The following is an 18,171-nucleotide window of genomic DNA, read 5'->3' as shown; positions in this document are numbered from 1 at the left end:
CAGTGGGTCTACTCTGTGATGACCTACCTACCAATATTCATCAACTTCGACTGACTCTGCTGTGGGTTTGCTCTGTTGTGGCCCATTACCTGTCAGCATATCAAGAGTCAGCAATGTCTTTCCGTTGGAAGGACAACACTACTTCTTCAAGACTGCATGGAAATCCATTACTTCCGTGTGCATTCTCTTTTACTAATGAGACTTTGTGAAAAACAAAAACTGTAATTATTATTATGATGAATAATCTGTACTGTCATTATGGACTGTGAGAAAATTTTAGCTTTTGACCAACATTGTATCAATAAGTGTGCATTTGATTTCTTTGTTATTGTAATCGTGAAAAAAATTTTAACAAATATGTATTGGCCAGTGCCCAAAAAAAATTTGTAACATTTTTTGTGGGGAGCATGGGGTCTATGTAAGTAGGCTGTTTATGTTTTCTTTATGTAAGTAGGCTGTTTATGTTTTCTTTATGTAAGTAGGCTGTTTATGTTTTCTTATTGGCAACGTTATATAGCGCTCTGTACGAAAATCACTGGCTGTGCTGTGTGCAGTCTGTGGCTAGTTTTGCATTGTTGTCTGCCATTGTAGTGTTGGGCAGCGGCAGCTGGATGTGAACAGCGCGTAGCGTTGCGCAGTTGGAGGTGAGCCGCCAGCAGTGGTGGATGTGGGGAGAGAGATGGCGGAGTTTTGTAATTTGTCATGAACTGCTATATATATATTATGACTATTAAGGTAAATACATTCTTTGTTCTCTATTAATATCTTTCATTTGCTAACTATCCCTATCAGTAGTTAGTGCCTTCTGTAGTTTGAATCTTTTATTTATCTGGCAGTAGTGGCGCTCGCCGTATTGCAGTAGTTCGAGTAACGAAGATTGTTGTGAGGTAAGTGATTTGTGAAAGGTATAGTTTAATGTTACTCAGGGCTATTCTTTTGCAGGGATCTTTGATAGTCAGATTGCGTTGCGCTAAAAACATTGTGTGTCAGTTTAAGCACAGTCGTGTATAATTGTTCTAAGGGGACGTTTCAACATGATGCTGGTGCACCTACCCTCGAATACTGCTGGCATGTTGTGGATCCGTGCCAAGTAAGATTGAAGGAGGACATCGAAAGTATTCAGAGGAGGGCTGCTAAATTTGTTACCGGTAAGTTCGAAAAACTCGTAAGTGTTACGGAGGTGCCTCGGGAACTCAAATTGAAATCTTTGGTGGGAAGGCGACGTTCTTTTAGAACACTATTAAGAAAATTTATAGAAAAGGCATCTGACGCTGACTGCCGAATGATTCAAACAGCCGCCGACAAACATTGCGCGTAAGGACCTCGAAGGTAAGATTAGGGAGATTAGGGCTCATACGGAAGCATTTAGACTGTCGTTTTTCCCTCGCTCTATTTGTGAGTGGAAAAGGAAAAAAGTGACAGTAGTGGTACAGGGTAATCTCCAACATGCACATTACGGTGGCTTGCCGTGTAACTATGTAAATGAAGACGCAAGGTAAGGAAGTTGCATCCAGTTGTGCTAGGGAAAGTGATCCCAGACTTTTAATGCTAAAATCCACCGTGTTTATTAATCCCGTCACATCTTTAAGGTAGGAAGTTCGATTTACTGTAACTCATTGCGTACCATATGGAGGTAAAACCCGCGTTTATGTGAGACTACATTTTACCACCGAGCTTAATTACAACAAATGAACATGTCGTAGAGAGCCATAAATCTCTGGATATCATGAATTCAGTCTATTGCTTCATTCGAATAACATGTTCGTTCATTTGGATGGATGCGTACGGGCCTGAAGATGGCATAATGAAGGTGCTGAAACTGGTAGCCTTCACAAAAAAATAAAATGTCTTCAGTTACACGGCTGTTGGTGAATTTATTGACATTGACAAGAGCGTTTTCTCTATGAAGAATCATGATTAATGGGACTCGTCTCTAAACACGAAACGTATTTTATCGCAGCCGTCAAGTATTTTCTTAGTGGATAATGCAATCGTCGACTGCATTCAAACAGTTGACACTTTCCCAGTCTGATACTGTCGCGTATTTATCTGCCCTTCGTGTCCTGGGAAATGTATGCAGTGTAATGATACCAGGAAAAAGCTATATGGAAGTAAACTCCTTCACAGATGTAGGTTTATTTGCTCGTTATCCATCTCAGATGGACTTTATTTCCCAATCATTACATCTAGTTCCTAGAAATGTTGTATTTCCCCAGAGGCAACTAATTCAACTCCTTACTGCTATCTGACTGTGATATAGTATGTTACTAACTGTAAGGGTGTTTTATCTCTCTAGTGCTCCAGAAATACCTGCCTGACAAAATACACTACTGGAAATTGAAATAAGAACACCGTGAATTCATTGTCCCAGGAAGGGGAAACTTTATTGACACATTCCTGGGGTCAGATACATCACATGATCACACTGACAGAACCACAGGCACATAGACACAGGCAACAGAGCATGCACAATGTCGGCACTAGTACAGTGTATATCCACCTTTCGCAGCAATGCAGGCTGCTATTCTCCCATGGAGACGATCGTAGAGATGCTGGATGTAGTCCTGTGGAACGGCTTGCCATGCCATTTCCACCTGGCGCCTCAGTTGGACCAGCGTTCGTGCTGGACGTGCAGACCGCGTGAGACGACGCTTCATCCAGTCCCAAACATGCTCAATGGGGGACAGATCCGGAGATCTTGCTGGCCAGGGTAGTTGACTTACACCTTCTAGAGCACGTTGGGTGGCACGGGATACATGCGGACGTGCATTGTCCTGTTGGAACAGCAAGTTCCCTTGCCGGTCTAGGAATGGTAGAACGATGGGTTCGATGACGGTTTGGATGTACCGTGCACTATTCATTGTCCCCTCGACGATCACCAGTGGTGTACGGCCAGTGTAGGAGATCGCTCCCCACACCATGATGCCGGGTGTTGGCCCTGTGTGCCTCGGTCGTATGCAGACCTGATTGTGGCGCTCACCTGCACGGCGCCAAACACGCATACGACCATCATTGGCACCAAGGCAGAAGCGACTCTCATCGCTGAAGACGACACGTCTCCATTCGTCCCTCCATTCACGCCTGTCGCGACACCACTGGAGGCGGGCTGCACGATGTTGGGGCGTGAGCGGAAGACGGCCTAACGGTGTGCAGGACCGTAGCCCAGCTTCATGGAGACGGTTGCGAATGGTCCTCGCCGATACCCCAGGAGCAACAGTGTCCCTAATTTGCTGGGAAGTGGCGGTGCGGTCCCCTACGGCACTGCGTAGGATCCTACGGTCTTGGCGTGCATCCGTGCGTCGCTGCGGTCCGGTCCCAGGTCGACGGGCACGTGCACCTTCCGCCGACCACTGGCGACAACATCGATGTACTGTGGAGACCTCACGCCCCACGTGTTGAGCAATTCGGCGGTACGTCCACCCGGCCTCCCGCATGCCCACTATACGCCCTCGCTCAAAGTCCGTCAACTGCACATACGGTTCACGTCCACGCTGTCGCGGCATGCTACCAGTGTTAAAGACTGCGATGGAGCTCCGTATGCCACGGCAAACTGGCTGACACTGACGGCGGCGGTGCACAAATGCTGCGCAGCTAGCGCCATTCGACGGCCAACACCGCGGTTCCTGGTGTGTCCGCTGTGCCGTGGGTGTGATCATTGCTTGTACAGCCCTCTCGCAGTGTCCGGAGCAAGTATGGTGGGTCTGACACACCGTTGTCAATGTGTTCTTTTTTCCATTTCCAGGAGTGTAATTTAAGCACACGTAAGGGAAGGAGGACACGAAACTTCACGGTTTTTAGAGGAGATGCGATGTTGTTTCAGTGATTACAAAATCCAGTTTTTTTTAGATCTTGTCAGTATGAGCCCACGTATCAAAAAGACGTTGCACTCCTCTGGCGTGGTTGCATGCATTGATTCGGTTAGGAAGGGTGTCATCAGGCTTCGGACAAAATATGGTTCAAATGGCTCTGAGCGCTATGGGGCTTAACATCTGAGGTCCCCTAGAACTTAGAACTACTTAAACCTAACTAACCTAAGGACATCACACACACCCATGCCCGAGGAGGCCGGATTCGAACCTGCGGCCGTAGATGTCGCGACTGACCCGCCTAGAACCGCTCGGCCACACAGGCCGGCGCTTCGGAAAACATATCTACGAGATCTCATGAAGGTTCTAAGATCGCATGTGGCATTTTTGTGGCTTTTGCGGAGCTCGGAAACTAATGATTAATGACCAGTAATCTTGTTACGAAATTAATGGCATTGGCTCTAGAAATCGATTTACTAATTTTGCGATTAATGAAATAAAACAAAATTAGGTGGCATCCTAAAATTTTACGATTCTTATCATGCTTAGTATCTAAACCTACGCAGTTCCGACAGACGGAAGAGAAATCGAGCAGGACAACCGTTACGGAATATCTTTGGAGGACGTGACGAAAGCGAGTTTCCTTCAATCGTGTTGGGGAAAGTGATAGCAGGCATTTCATGCTGAAACCCATCGTGTTTGTTAATCCCGATAAATTTATAGGATGGGATTTTCATTTACCTCAACCCCCTGTGAAGCTTATAGCGGTCAAACCCGCGTATACTGTGAGACTACATTTTACCACCGACCCTAATATTCGTTACAACCCGATTCCAGAGTGTTGACTCGTATTTTCATCAAAATGCGTGTGACTGGTGCAGTACTCAGCATTCAAAAATCCTCTGAACGTGCCAATGTGGATGAAGTAGAAGACATTATTCAGATGATACAACGTCATGAGTTTCTAAGGGTACCGATGTTACACAAGCAAGATTAAGAAGGATATGACGTTTGCACGGCCTGTGTTCTTATCATTTACAACGGATTCGAGAAGTACATGAATGTAGACAATTGGAATTGTGCATACGGCTAATTACTGTATCAGTGTATAATCCCATTAATACTGTTTACTAATGAAGCCAGTTTCATTCGTGACGGAAGAACACTCACACAGAAGGTCCAACGAACGTCCACATATCTTTATGGAGATACATTTTAAAGAACTGCGTTACAACATCGTCTTACTGGTCCCTGGCCCACAACCACTGTAGTTCGTCCTTGACATCTCAGACACCGGCACTGGAGCAGAGCTGACGTCGAACGTGGTTCCACACGTGATCTATCGGCGATGGATCTGGGGTCTTTCTGGACACAGGAATACCTCATCACACAGACAGTTCATAGAGACACGTGCCGTGTTTGGACGGCCACTGTCTTCCCGAGAAATGGTAACATGGTACCGCGACTTAGGAGGTAACACATGAGGACACAGTGTGTCCGTGGCTTACGGTTCTGTCGCCTGACCTCCCTCTGTCACTAGCAGATTTCCACACTCCTAACCATCTCTAGGACCACTGTTTCCCATGTAATAGTGAAGTGGAAACGTGAAGGCACACATACAGCACAAAAGATTACAGGCCGACCTCGTCTATTGACTGACAGAGACCGCCGACAGTTGAAGAGGGTCGTAATGTGTAATAGGCACACATCTACCCAGAACATCACACAGGAAATCCAAACTGCATCAAGATCCAATGCAAGTACTATGACACTTAGGCAGGAGGAGAGAAAACAAGGCGGCTTCTCATAAGCCACACATCACGCCGGTAAATGCCAACTGACTCCTCGCTTGATCCAAGGAGCGTAAACATTGGTCGATTGAACAGTGGAAAATCGTTGTGTGGAGTGACGAATCACGGTACACAACGTGGCGATCCGATGGCAGGGTGTGGGTATGGCGAATGCCCAGTGAACGACGTCTGCCATCGTGCATAGAGCCAACAGTAAAATTCGGAGGTGTTACTGTAATGGTGTGGTCGTGTTTTGCATGGAGGGGGCTTACACCCCTTGGTGTTTTGCGTGGCACTATCACAGCACAGGCCTACATTAATGTTTTAAGCACCGTCTTGCTACCCACTGTCGAAGAGCAATTCGGGGATGGCGACTGCATCTTTCAACACGATCGAGCACCTGTTCATAATGCACGGCCTGTGGCCGAGTAGTTACTCGACAATAGCATCCCTGTAAAGGACTGGCCTGCACAGAGTCCTGACCTGAATCCTATAGAACACCTTTGGGATGTTTTGGAATGCCGACTTTGTGAGGCCAGGCCTCACCGACCGACATCGATACCTCTCCTCAGTGCAGCACACCGTGAAGAATGGGCTGCCATTCCCCAAGAAACCTTCCGCCACGCGATTGAACGTATGCCTACGAGAGTGGAAGGTGTCATCAAGGCTAGGGATGGACCAACACCATATTGAAATCCAGCATTACCAATAGAGGGGGCCAAGAACTTCTAAGTCATTTTCAGCCAGGTGTCCGGATACTTTTGATCACATAGTGTAAATACCATAGAATACGTGTGGGATCCGTTGGAGAGATATATTGCAGTACGTCCGCATGCGCCAATAACCATTTAGCAGATGTCAACGTTGCCGGTGGCCGAATGAAACGCCCTACCACAAGAACTTTTACCAACCTTGTGCCCAGCATGTATGCACGTTTCAGAACATGCATTCCCGCCGTGGTCATCAAGCACCCTATTAAGAACCATGTCTCACCTTTTTTAATGTCCTGTGGACCATCATATATCGCGGTAACTTCAGTATATTTATTGTCTTTGAGTAAAAGTGCGATTTCTGTTCGTTTCAAATGGTTCAAATGGCTCTGAGCACTATGCGACTTAACTTCTGAGGTCATCAGTCGCCTAGCACTTAGAACTAATTAAACCTAACTAACCTAAGGACATCACACATATCCATGCCCGAGGTAAGATTCGAACCTGCGACCGTAGCGGTCGCCCGGTTCCAGACTGGAGCGCCTAGAACCGCACGGCCACTCCGGCCGGCCTGTTCGTTTCATTGTGTCTTTCTTCCAGTTACCTCCCGTACTGCAATCCTAGCAGTTCTTTCTATGGATGATCGAAATTTCCTCGAACTATATTACTTAGCAGTGTCACATCATGCACCTGATCGGCTGAGGGTGCAGTTTTGATGTTTCTCTTCGGAGGAAAGGTGGTGTTGTGGATTTTTTTTTTTTAATCTTATGGGACTTAACTGCTAAGGTCATCAGTCCCTAAGCTTACACACTACTTAACCTAAATTATCCTAAGGACAAACACACACACCCATGCCCGAGGGAGGACTCGAACCTCCGCCGGGACCAGCCGCACAGTCCATGACTGCATCGCCCCAGACCGCTCGGCTAATCCCGCGCGGCATTGTGCAATTCCATGGATTACTGAGATGATGCCAGACGTCTCGCCTAACGAATCAAGGTGCTTTTCTTCACTGCCAGTCCTCCGTAGACAATCTGCAAGCGCCTATGAATATCTGCGATGCTCTGGTTTTCCACCAAAAGAATGATAGCGCTACGCTTGTAATGCCCCGCCTTTACAGACGCTATTTTGAAGGCTACTTATAGCGCCGCTACCTATTGGAACTTCCATGAAACTGATCAAGCTGTTGAAGGAATATATCACGATTTCCCCCAGCGAATTCTACATTTTTTAAGCGAAAGTGGCCGAGAAAAAATTGGTTGCATTACTTATTGAACGCCCGTCGTACAATGGTGTCAGCATAATGATCGTAGACTGATCTTTGAATGCAGTTCCTCTTGACATATGCAGCAGGTTTTCTCGAGAACTAGTTCTTCATTCTTCGGAGACTCCCATTTAAGTTACTGAGCATTTCTGTTGAATTTTCCTGTGGGATTTATTTATTTTATTTAGCGTATGGCTCATAACATCACAGTAAAAATTACAGAAACAACACGATTTTTTTTAAAAAAATCACATAAGTATAAACAGAGCAATAAATAACAGTTTGTATATAAGGACACCGCCAATTGTAAAGTTACACTCACAGAAGACCAGTCACAAGCAGACGTCCAGCTTAGATAGTAAATAGTCGATTGCCTCTTGGGTCGCCATTAGGAAATCTTGTGGGTCACCCTCGTATGCCCTTAGTGGGCATTCCTGCACGATGTGTTTGACCGTCTGTCTCTCAGCGCCACAGTCGCAAGCGGCCGAAGGAAGTTTACCCCATCTGTGTAAGGAGTCGGCACATCTCCCACAGTTGGTTCTGATACGATTAAGAGTTGACCAAACTTTGCGAGGGCAATCAAATCCTTTTGGTTTACTAAAGATGCATGGCATACTGTGGCAGTTTACTACTGTTCTGCTCTCCCATTCCTCTTTCCATCGGTCATTTATTTTGAAGTTGGTTTGGTGCAGAGCCTGTGCGGTCTTTAGTGGAGGATGCCTAGACCGGAGTCGGTTTCCTTGGATGTCGTGAGTATCTTCATGGATTTGTAATAGAGAGTTGGTCATGATTTTTTGAAATTCTCTAACCAGAGCGTGTTCACGGCGCAGGTTAGGAGGGGCTATGTTACTGAGAACGGGCAGCCACACTGTAGGAGTTGGCCTGATTGTGCCTGATATAATACGCATTGTTGCATTAAGTTGGCTATCTACCATGTGTGTGTGTTTGCTGTTGAGCCACACTGGGGCACAGTATTCTGCCACTGGATACACCAAGCCAAGTGCGGATGTTCTTAAGGTAGATGCTGTGGAGCCCCAAGTGGTGCCACAGAGCTTCTGCAATATGTTGTTGCGTGTTTTAAGTTTCGCTGCAGTTTTCGTCAGGTGTTCTTTGAATGTTAGTGTCCTATCTAGGGTAACCCCAAGGTACTTTGGGTGTTTGTTGTGATTTAGTAATTTCCCGTCTAGATAGACTTGTAGTTCTCTGTTGGCCATTTTGTTGTTCAAATGGAAGGCAGATACTTCCGTCTTTGTAGCACTAGGTTGTAGCCTCCATTTTTTAAAGTACTCGCTGAGAATCCCTAGGTCACTCGTAAGGATATCTTCGGCAGTTTCTATATTTCTGTGGGCTGTTGCTAGAGCCCAGTCATCAGCATAACCAAATTTGCGCGATCTGGTTGCAGGCATGTCAGCGATGTAAAGGCTGAAAAGAAGGGGCGCAAGGACAGAGCCTTGTGGGAGTCCATTATTGAGTTTCATCTGTTTACTTCTCTCATTCCCCATTATTACTTGGAAGGTTCTATTTGACAACATATCATCAATGAGGTTGGTTATCTTCTTGCAGGGGACGGCACAGATTAATTTGTACATGAGCCCCTGTTTCCAAACTGTATCATAGGCTGCTGTTAGGTCTATGAATGCTGCAGCTACTTTATTTTTCTTCTGGAACCCCGCCTCTATATATGTTGTCAGTGATAGGACTTGATCTGTACAGCAGCGATATGGACGGAATCCTGCTTGTTCGATAGGGATTTTTTTTAGTATAGTCTGGCCTATTCTGTTGAGGAGCAGTCTTTCTAGTAATTTATATACCATACTGAGAAGGGCAATGGGGCGGTAACTCTCTGGTCTATCGCCTGGTTTACCAGGTTTCAGGACTGCGATGATCTTTGCTCGTTTAAGTGAGGGAGGAATGTTACCCACTTGGAGAATGTCCGTAAAGAACTTAGCCAGCCATTGTTTTGTGTAGGCTCCAACATGTTTGAGGAACTCAGGGTGGATACCATCGAAACCCAGAGCTTTGCCTGATTTAACCTTCTTCAGGGCATTGGTAACCTCCTCGATGCGAATATCTGATGAATATTCTGAGTCCATTGCACGGGTCCTTTTTAATGTTTTTAAGTCTTTCTTCACTTTTGTTGTGTGCTTTCTATTTCGTGGGGCTCTAGACGCAGAAACTATGCGGGATGCAACCTTGTTGGGAGATATTTCGTCCTTTCTACGTTCAGGTGGATTTGCGCCTCCAAGTTTACGTAGTAGGGACCAGGCTTGTCGGCTTGACTTTGAAAAGTCTAGATTTTCAACAGTATTCTCCCATTTTTGCCGTCTAATAAAGTCGATGTTATGTAATAGTTCATCCGCTATTTCCCGGTCCCCATTCTTGAGGAACTCCGCGTACAGGTCATCGCATATCCCTGTCCAACCGGGAATGTATTTTTTGCGGTACCCTCTTGGGATCGCTGTTTTCGCAGAGCTAATGACCGCTCCCACAAACCTCTCATAGCTCTTGCTGGTTGGAGGGATCCAGCTCAAGGTATAATCAAGTTGTACAGAAAATTTTGTCCAGTCAGCTTTTGTAAAATTCCACCTTGGTCGAGGGTAAGACCTTATTATCGGGATGGATAGACCGATATTAATAAGCACAGGGCGGTGCTGGCTATGAGGGAAGTCTGTCAGGACCCTTCTAGAGGCTGTCAGTGGTTTATCGCTTGTATCCCTCGAAACAAAGCACAGATCCGGGTTATAGTCGCAGTTCCATGCGGCTGATCTGAATGTCCCTCGGTCCTTGGCATCAAAGACCAGATATGTATTTTGTTCCTCGGACCAATCGACCAGCATGTCTCCATTGCTATCATTCGTACTATATTTCCACATTTCGTGGTGACTATTATAGTCCCCAACGTATACGCTTGGGTGTGGGTGGATCTTTATCACCTCAGCTGGCCATGTAGTAGCAGGAGGTTTATAGATGTTAGTTACTGTAACTTCTCCTATTTTGATGACAACTTCATGGATATCATTTGCAATGGAGGCTTCAACTGGAAAGGCGTCCTCTATGTCCCCACGCACATATGTCGCAACGCCATAGTGTCTGTCATACGTGGCTCCAAGTAGATCATATCCCAGAATCCTTCCTCTAGCTTCAAGTTGGGCTCTATTTTCAGCATGAGTTTCCTGTATGGCTACCAGGTCAATGTCGTTATCGTGTAAAATTCTCTGCAATACTTGACATTTTGCTCTGCTTATGCCCTCAATGTTGAAATGGCAGATTCGGATGCATGGTCCGAGATCCTTTGTCAGTTGGTCCCTAAAAGGACCGTTGTATGTATCTTGCATAGCGCTTTGTCTGTCGTTTTGTTTCACTGTGATGTGGGGCAGGAATTCTTCGTTCGGTCTGCCGCCAGTTGTGTTAGTTCATTTAGCGTTACCCAGGGTGCACCACGTGGAGGCGAACTAACTTTACACCCCTTTACATCCTGTGGGATATACCGACGCGTTACGAGTCTATAATCGCGTTCGTTCCATGTCTTTTGTCAAGTCTACTTCACAAGGACTCCAAACAGTCGAATAGTATTCTAGAATTCGTCGCACTGGCCTCTAGTACACTATTCCCCTCACATGTGCACCACACTTGCTCAGAAGACAACAGGAAATTTTAAGGGAAATGCTTGGGTGACTTAGATAGGACTGCTCCGAAGAACGAGGAAGTAATTCTCTCGAATTTAGAGAACCAGTTTAGAAGATCACTCTGCGATCATTTGATTGGGTGGTTGATTCGAGGGAGGGGGACAAAACAGCGAGGTTGTCAGTCTCATCGGATTAGGGAAGGATGGAGAAGGAAGTCGGCAGTGTCCTTTCAAAGGAACCTTCCCGGCATTTGCCTAAAACGATTTATGGAAATCAAGGAAAATCTAAATCAGGATGTAGTCCAGTAACAGAGTCACAAAAAAGGCCATTTCCCTGCAAAATAAGAAATATAAGATTTTATTTCTTATCTTATATACACAGCTGAGAGTATGTAGAATCCAATTTTCGACCATTAAAAACCTCAGGACAACTTTTTGTGACTAGAAAACTAAGAAGTTTAGGCACGTTTTTCAGGTTTTTGCCTATTACTCTTAGCTATGCACCCTACAGAAAAATTTACTAGTGCCAAAATGAAAGAGCATCAAATTTTGCGTCGAACGAGCTATTTAATGTCAAAATCAGTGCAGCCGTGTGGCCGCAATCAGTTGTCAAATTTCGTTTAGTTTTTAACAAATTGGCTAAAAAGTCGCCAGCAATGCTTTTATCTCAATAACAGCTACTCCAAATAAAAAAGCCGAGTTATCAAAGTTATAGAGCATGAAATTTCACGTTACAAAAGCATTTCTTATAGTGTTTCAGTTTTATGCGATATTAAGCCAAAGTAAAGTAATTCCATTTTGTTCTTTTTTAAAAGTCATTGTTACTCAGTGAAGTGAAGCTTCCAATAGGAAGACATAAATCCGTCGCACCTTCGGGTGTAGTGGTACAAATGAAACTGCCTCGGTTGACAGGTAAACAGCCGAGCCTGCCACTCACTCGTTTCCTTTATTGTTTCCATTGTTAGCCGCGACTAATCTTCCTGTTTTGTGAGAGGTACGCGTTAAAAACGCCGTGCGTCTTGCAAATTTCTTGTTTCCTCGTTTGAGTTCTCTTGCGTTGTGCGGTAAGTGCATTTAAGATGAGTGCTCCAGATCGTAGGGAGGTGTGTCTTATATGCGACTGCAATTTTGCTGGTTTTGATGTGGTTAAAATGAAATAGAAAGGACTGGAAACGCTACTATAATCCCGTAAAGATAGGAAAATTGCAGCACATCGTGAGTTATTAACTGCTCTGGCTGCAGCTGAAGTACACAGAGCTTGCCAAAACTGATTAGATCGTCTTTGACAAAAGGCCCTGCACCATCAATGTCGAATCTTCGATCAAACAGTGCTTTTATTATGGAGAGGAAATTGATGCTACTTGGGAGAAAGTTGGCAGATTCCCTATGCAAAACCAAATATTATTCATAAAGTGAAATTTGAAATAAGAGATACTGTTATAGGGGTAGCTGAAAGGCGAGGTGATGACTGCTCTCGGGAAATATTGGAATGAATCATCGATGAGGAGCTTTGTGCTAGAAATGCCCCATAACATAGACTTTGTGAGTGAGGTTTTTACTCACCAATCATGAATGGAGGGAAACAAAGTATTGAATCCACAGTGACAAATGAAGCAAAGGAAGTAGTTTCTTCCTACATCGAGAAATTAGTAGAGTGCCAGTTTAATTTGCGGGAGTTAAGGAGAATATCAGGAATTGCCGAGAGACAGATGTAAAGACCACAAAAACCCGACTCTTTTGAAAGTATGGTGAAGAAATAATTATTGTTGACGCACATAAAAACATCACTGTAGTGTGTTTCAGTAGTACAGGCTATAGAATATTGTCTGATAGTTGCTATCACTGCAGGCTATCAGATCCACTAGTAGAGCACCTGAGACTTGTACGCGTCGCTGCGTGTATATTTCGTGATAACATCTGCACACAGGTGTATGATAAATCGCAACACCCCCACCTGATGACTTCTTGGCAGATGCCCAATCAGTGATCCCTGAAACATACCTCCTCCAATCATTCTGACTAATTGGTTTTGGGAAAAAACGAGGAACAGTGGATAAATGGATAACAGTGTTGCTTTTTCACTTGCGGTGATTTCTGCAGTAAGGGCACGATAATTTATATCTTCACTATTGACTGAGCTCAGTACATTAGTGTACAAAATATTCATATCAAGACTTGTTGTAGACACTGCTAGTGCAACTAGATTCGTAGCTCCATATATGGAAACTACTCTATTTGAGATATCCTCGATTCCACGACCTGAGCATCCTAGCACAACCAGCGATGGATTCATCCAGTTCATTTTTGATAACGCTGATTTTAACATTTGCCCTAGTGACGGGTTGAGAACTTCCTATTCCATGGAAAGAATCATGGCAGTCACTCAATACACGGCTGTGAAGTCTGACAAGAACATTGATCGGGAAAGAAGACATTCAACTTCTGAATTTTTGTCTATGGACGGTGTATCTCAGATGATCAGCTATCAAAAAGCAAATGATGTTGGCTTAAACAGTGTTATTATAAAGGATCTCAATTTCGATGACCCTGAGTGCTTGAAGGTATCGCTCCATGGATATGAGATTCTGTGGCTTTATGGAAAGTGGAAGAAATACACTGACGTGCCAGAGTGGAACGGATTCATGGAAGAAGCCACAAAACACAGACAGCCGGTTCGTTCAAAAACAATGTGCCACCCATTCTTAATTATACTCCAACTTCGTATGACACAGTATATACAACAGTTCTAACAGCACTGAAAAAATGCTTAAAACATGGTCAAAAGTAGTATTTCGTCACTTTCGATCAGCCACTTCATCTGTAGACGATGGATATTGCAAAAAGCGAAGGCAGTGATTTAGAAAATCTCATTGCTTGATTAGGTTGGTTTCACCTTCTAATGTCCTTCTTGGTGTGTATCGTTATAATGATGGCGGGAAGTGGCTTGGGGCACTTACTGTCCACAATATTTGCTGAAAACAGGTCGGATAAAGCGGTTCAGCGGCGTATGTGGTGCCGCATCTTTCGTCACCAACACGGGAAACAAGCCTGATATGTTTTTCTTCCAGTCCCATCAACATAGATAAGTTTTCGTCCCCAGCCAATATTGCACTTGATGGCAGGGTCACAATGAGTGCCACCTTTCTGCGACCGATGTTGGCGGTAACATTTCAGGTTTGAAAAATTTTCTGTGGGCAGATTTGTAAAGGTCACACCTGAGCTCGTCCAAAGTCGCGCAGCTGGAATTCCCATACGGTGCTTACATTAGCTGTTCTCCTGCCTGTACTATACAGTATTAAGAGACTGCGGTTGTAACAAATTCAACAGCTTGTACTTTGAGGTAGGGCTACCGCTCCATAAGCTTCTTAGGAGAACAACCACGTCAGTGTCCTCGCAGATTGTGGCCAAACGGCTGCACCGATTTTGACGTTATGTAGATCGTTCGATGCACAATTTAGTGCTCTCTGATTTTGGCACTGGTAAATTTCGCAGTAGGGTGCACAGTTTGCGAGTAATAGGGAAAAACTAAAAAGGTGCCTAAATTTCTTATTTTTATAGTCACAAAAAGTTGTCTCGAGGGAACTGAAGGTCCAAAACTTGGATTTAACATACTGTCAACTATATACATAAGATGAAAAAATAAAACCTTCTACTTCATTTCGTGCAAGCAAAACGTACCCCATTACTGGATTAGTGGCCGGACGTAGGTTTGAAACGTCGTCCTTCTGAATGCGAAGCCAGTGTGCTAACTGTAGCGCCACCTCGCTCGGCTGCAGTCAGTTAGCTGACACCATTTTACGTATGTTTGCAACTCATATCAGCCGAGTTATCACTATTCTTATCGTACTTGATTTTCACGACAGAAGAACACCAATATTTGGTTTGCCTTAGACGGTAATAGGATTTTTTAGGTCAGTTTCGCAGAGTGCATAAGATATCTGTAAATTTCATATGAAGGAGGGAGATAGATTAAGGTTTTACCTCCTGTCGGCGATGAGATCATTGGAGCATACCCTCCTTCCAAAGCAGCCATCCTGGTATTTGCCAGTGACTTAGAGAAACCACAGAAAATCTAAATCTATAGCCAGACGGATATATGAAACACTGTCGTCTCGAATTCAAGTCCAATTAAAATGGAAATTTTGTAAGCTGGAAGAGAGGAAGCGCTGAAAGTACCACTGTGAGGGTGGGTAGTAAGCAGTGTCTGGATAGCGCAGTCGGTAGAGCATTTGCTAGCGAGAATCAAAGGTTGCAATCTGGAGTCCCAGTCCGGCATTGACTTCTAATCTGGCAAGAGATTCCAACGCGTTACTCTCTTCGTCGGCTACGTTGATACATTAAATGCAACAGGGCTTTAAGTCTGGCTTGGAATACAACCATCGGATTAAGCTGCCGATCCTTTCTACGGGCGGGATGTAATAATACAAACATTACAGGAACCCCAACTACTAGCTCAAATTTAGTAACTCGGAACATTATGTTTTCCCATTTTCTCCCTCATTTTTGTTTTCAGATAGAATGTGCACTGCCAGCACCGCCTTGGACTCCACAATATATCCGAGAAGTCCCCGTACTTCGTACAACCGGGCAAATAAATACTTGATTATTAGTATCCCAGCTTTGAAACTGCCGAAGAGCACTGTTGCAGTGTTTTGTTACAGTACTGTGTTGTTTCAGTTGTGAAGTCATGGTTGATTAAAACTGGTTAAAGTTACACTGCCGAGGAGTGATTACTGTCTTATGTATGGATGCACGAACGTCCACAAAAATTTGGAAATTTGTGGTAAGGTCTTATGGGATCAAACTGCTAAGGTCATCGGTCTCTAAGCTTACACACTATTTAATCTAACTTAAACTGACTTACTCTAAGGACGACACACATTCCCAGGCCGAGGGAGGACTCGAACCTCCGAAGAGGACCTGTTCATAATGCACAGCCTGTGGCGGAGTGGGTACACGACAATAACTTCCCTGTAATGGACTGGCCTGCACATAGTCCTGGCCTGAATCCTCTAGAACAACTTTGGGATGTTTTGGAACGCCGACTTCGTGCCAGGCCTCACCGACCGACATCGATATCTCTCCTCAGTGCAGCACTCCGTGAAGAATGGGCTGCCATTCCCCAACAAACCTCCCAGCACCTAATTGAACAAATGCCTACGAGCGCGGAAGCTGTCATCAAGGCTAAGGGTGGGTCAACACCATATTAAATTGTAGCATTACCGATGGAGGGTGCCACCAACAAGTCATTTTCAGCCAGGTGTCCGGATACGTTTGATCACATAATGTACTTGATTCCCTCTCGTCAGGGACTTAAAATCGACAAGCTTTTGGTAATATAAGTAACAAACGCTGAAGATCTATACATCTTTTTAAAAAGCATACTGTGTTGTCAGAGATATGGATATTGCATGGTATGTTGTTCTGAAAAGTAACTATTTAGAAAAAAATTCGGTACGTTGCACCATTTCCGAGTTAATTAGCATTGAAGTTAGGCAATCAGGCAACTCCGCCCGTAAAGTCAAGCGGTCTGCCAGAGACGGTGCCGCCAAACGTGTTCTTCCTTTCGTTTCCTAAGACAGAACAATAGAGCACAAAAAAACTGGACGTGGGTTGGTATTAAGGATCGAACCCAAGCTAAAGGCAGAGCAGTCTCGTCCACTATCTTCCACGCTGTGATAACAACTGACACTAATTGCGACTGGAATTTGGGCGCGCAGCGGCCTATTTGGCTGACTTCAATGATAATTAACTCGGAAATGGGGCAACGTATCGATTTTTTTTCTTTTGTTTCCAATCTACCCTCCAATAAAATCAAAAGCTTTTGAGGCTATTTCTGACGCTCCGTACGACACGGGATAACACAAATTTGACTCGTACACTTTTAAAGACTTGATACAATATTTGTAAGTGCAGTGGATTTGTTTCCTACAAATCGTTTCCAACTAGGACCGACTGAATGTTAAGCTTAAACAAAGATCAAAGGTATCCTGAATCTCGGTTTATATGCCATATTCACGGTGGGAAAATTTGCGTGTCTTTTGTCACAGATATAACTTCAAACTTACGAAATTATTGCCACTATTCCAAGCTGCGGCTCAGGAACTGCGACAGGGCGTACTTACGTGATTGCTAAAAAATCTTACGAAAGACAGAGGCATTTGCATTGCAAACCATTAGGTGTTCTACTTAAACAAACTTCCGAGGAAAATAAAACTACTTACCATGAGACAATCTCGCATCAGTATGAATGAACCATGCCCCGTAGCTATCCGGGAGCACAAGAGAAAATTCTCTACTTCAATACATATGCGAAGGAAAAATCTGAGAAAATGAATGCTGTATTGTTTGAGAATAAATAATACAAAATTTGTAGCTGACGTGCACACTACAGTTCAGTTACGCAGAGGAAGCACAAATTTATAAATCACTTAATTACAAGACAGTATCTGTAATGAAAGCTACAAAGTGGTATAACTAGATGTCATCACCCATATGTGCACATAGATTCTAATAGCTCTCGCGCAGAAACATCACCGCGACTACGCCGAACAGGGCCCAGCAGCAAGAGTGTCTGCCTTTCTCGTTCAGTGCAGGCAGGAAAAACCGCATTTTGGCGCCTATCATTGCTCCCCGCCATTACAAGTTATCAGAGATCACTGAGATGTGACAAGCGATGGGCGCAAAGATCTTAATAGCTTGCCTACCGATCTATGGAGCACGTTAACTTAGTAAATAAGTGACTCGTGAAGTTTGGAGCTCCCTCCGCCGGCACCTCTGTGGCGCTGTGGAGCTACTCTGACGTCGCCACCAGAGAGAAATCTGATGAACCCATTCGCCTGGTGGCTAGCTGAGTGTTCGCCTGACGCCATTGCTTCACCTAGAGGATGATTCTGTGATGCTTTTATAAACTTTCAGTGACGATAGAGAAGGGTAAATGAGGTAAGACCGAGTCGGAATGTACACTCCTGGAAAT

Source organism: Schistocerca cancellata, chromosome 7 (assembly GCF_023864275.1).
Source record: "Schistocerca cancellata isolate TAMUIC-IGC-003103 chromosome 7, iqSchCanc2.1, whole genome shotgun sequence".
Lineage (NCBI taxonomy): Eukaryota > Metazoa > Arthropoda > Insecta > Orthoptera > Acrididae > Schistocerca > Schistocerca cancellata.
The sequence above is the reverse complement of the archived record's forward strand: the minus strand, read 5'-3'. Positions refer to the sequence as shown.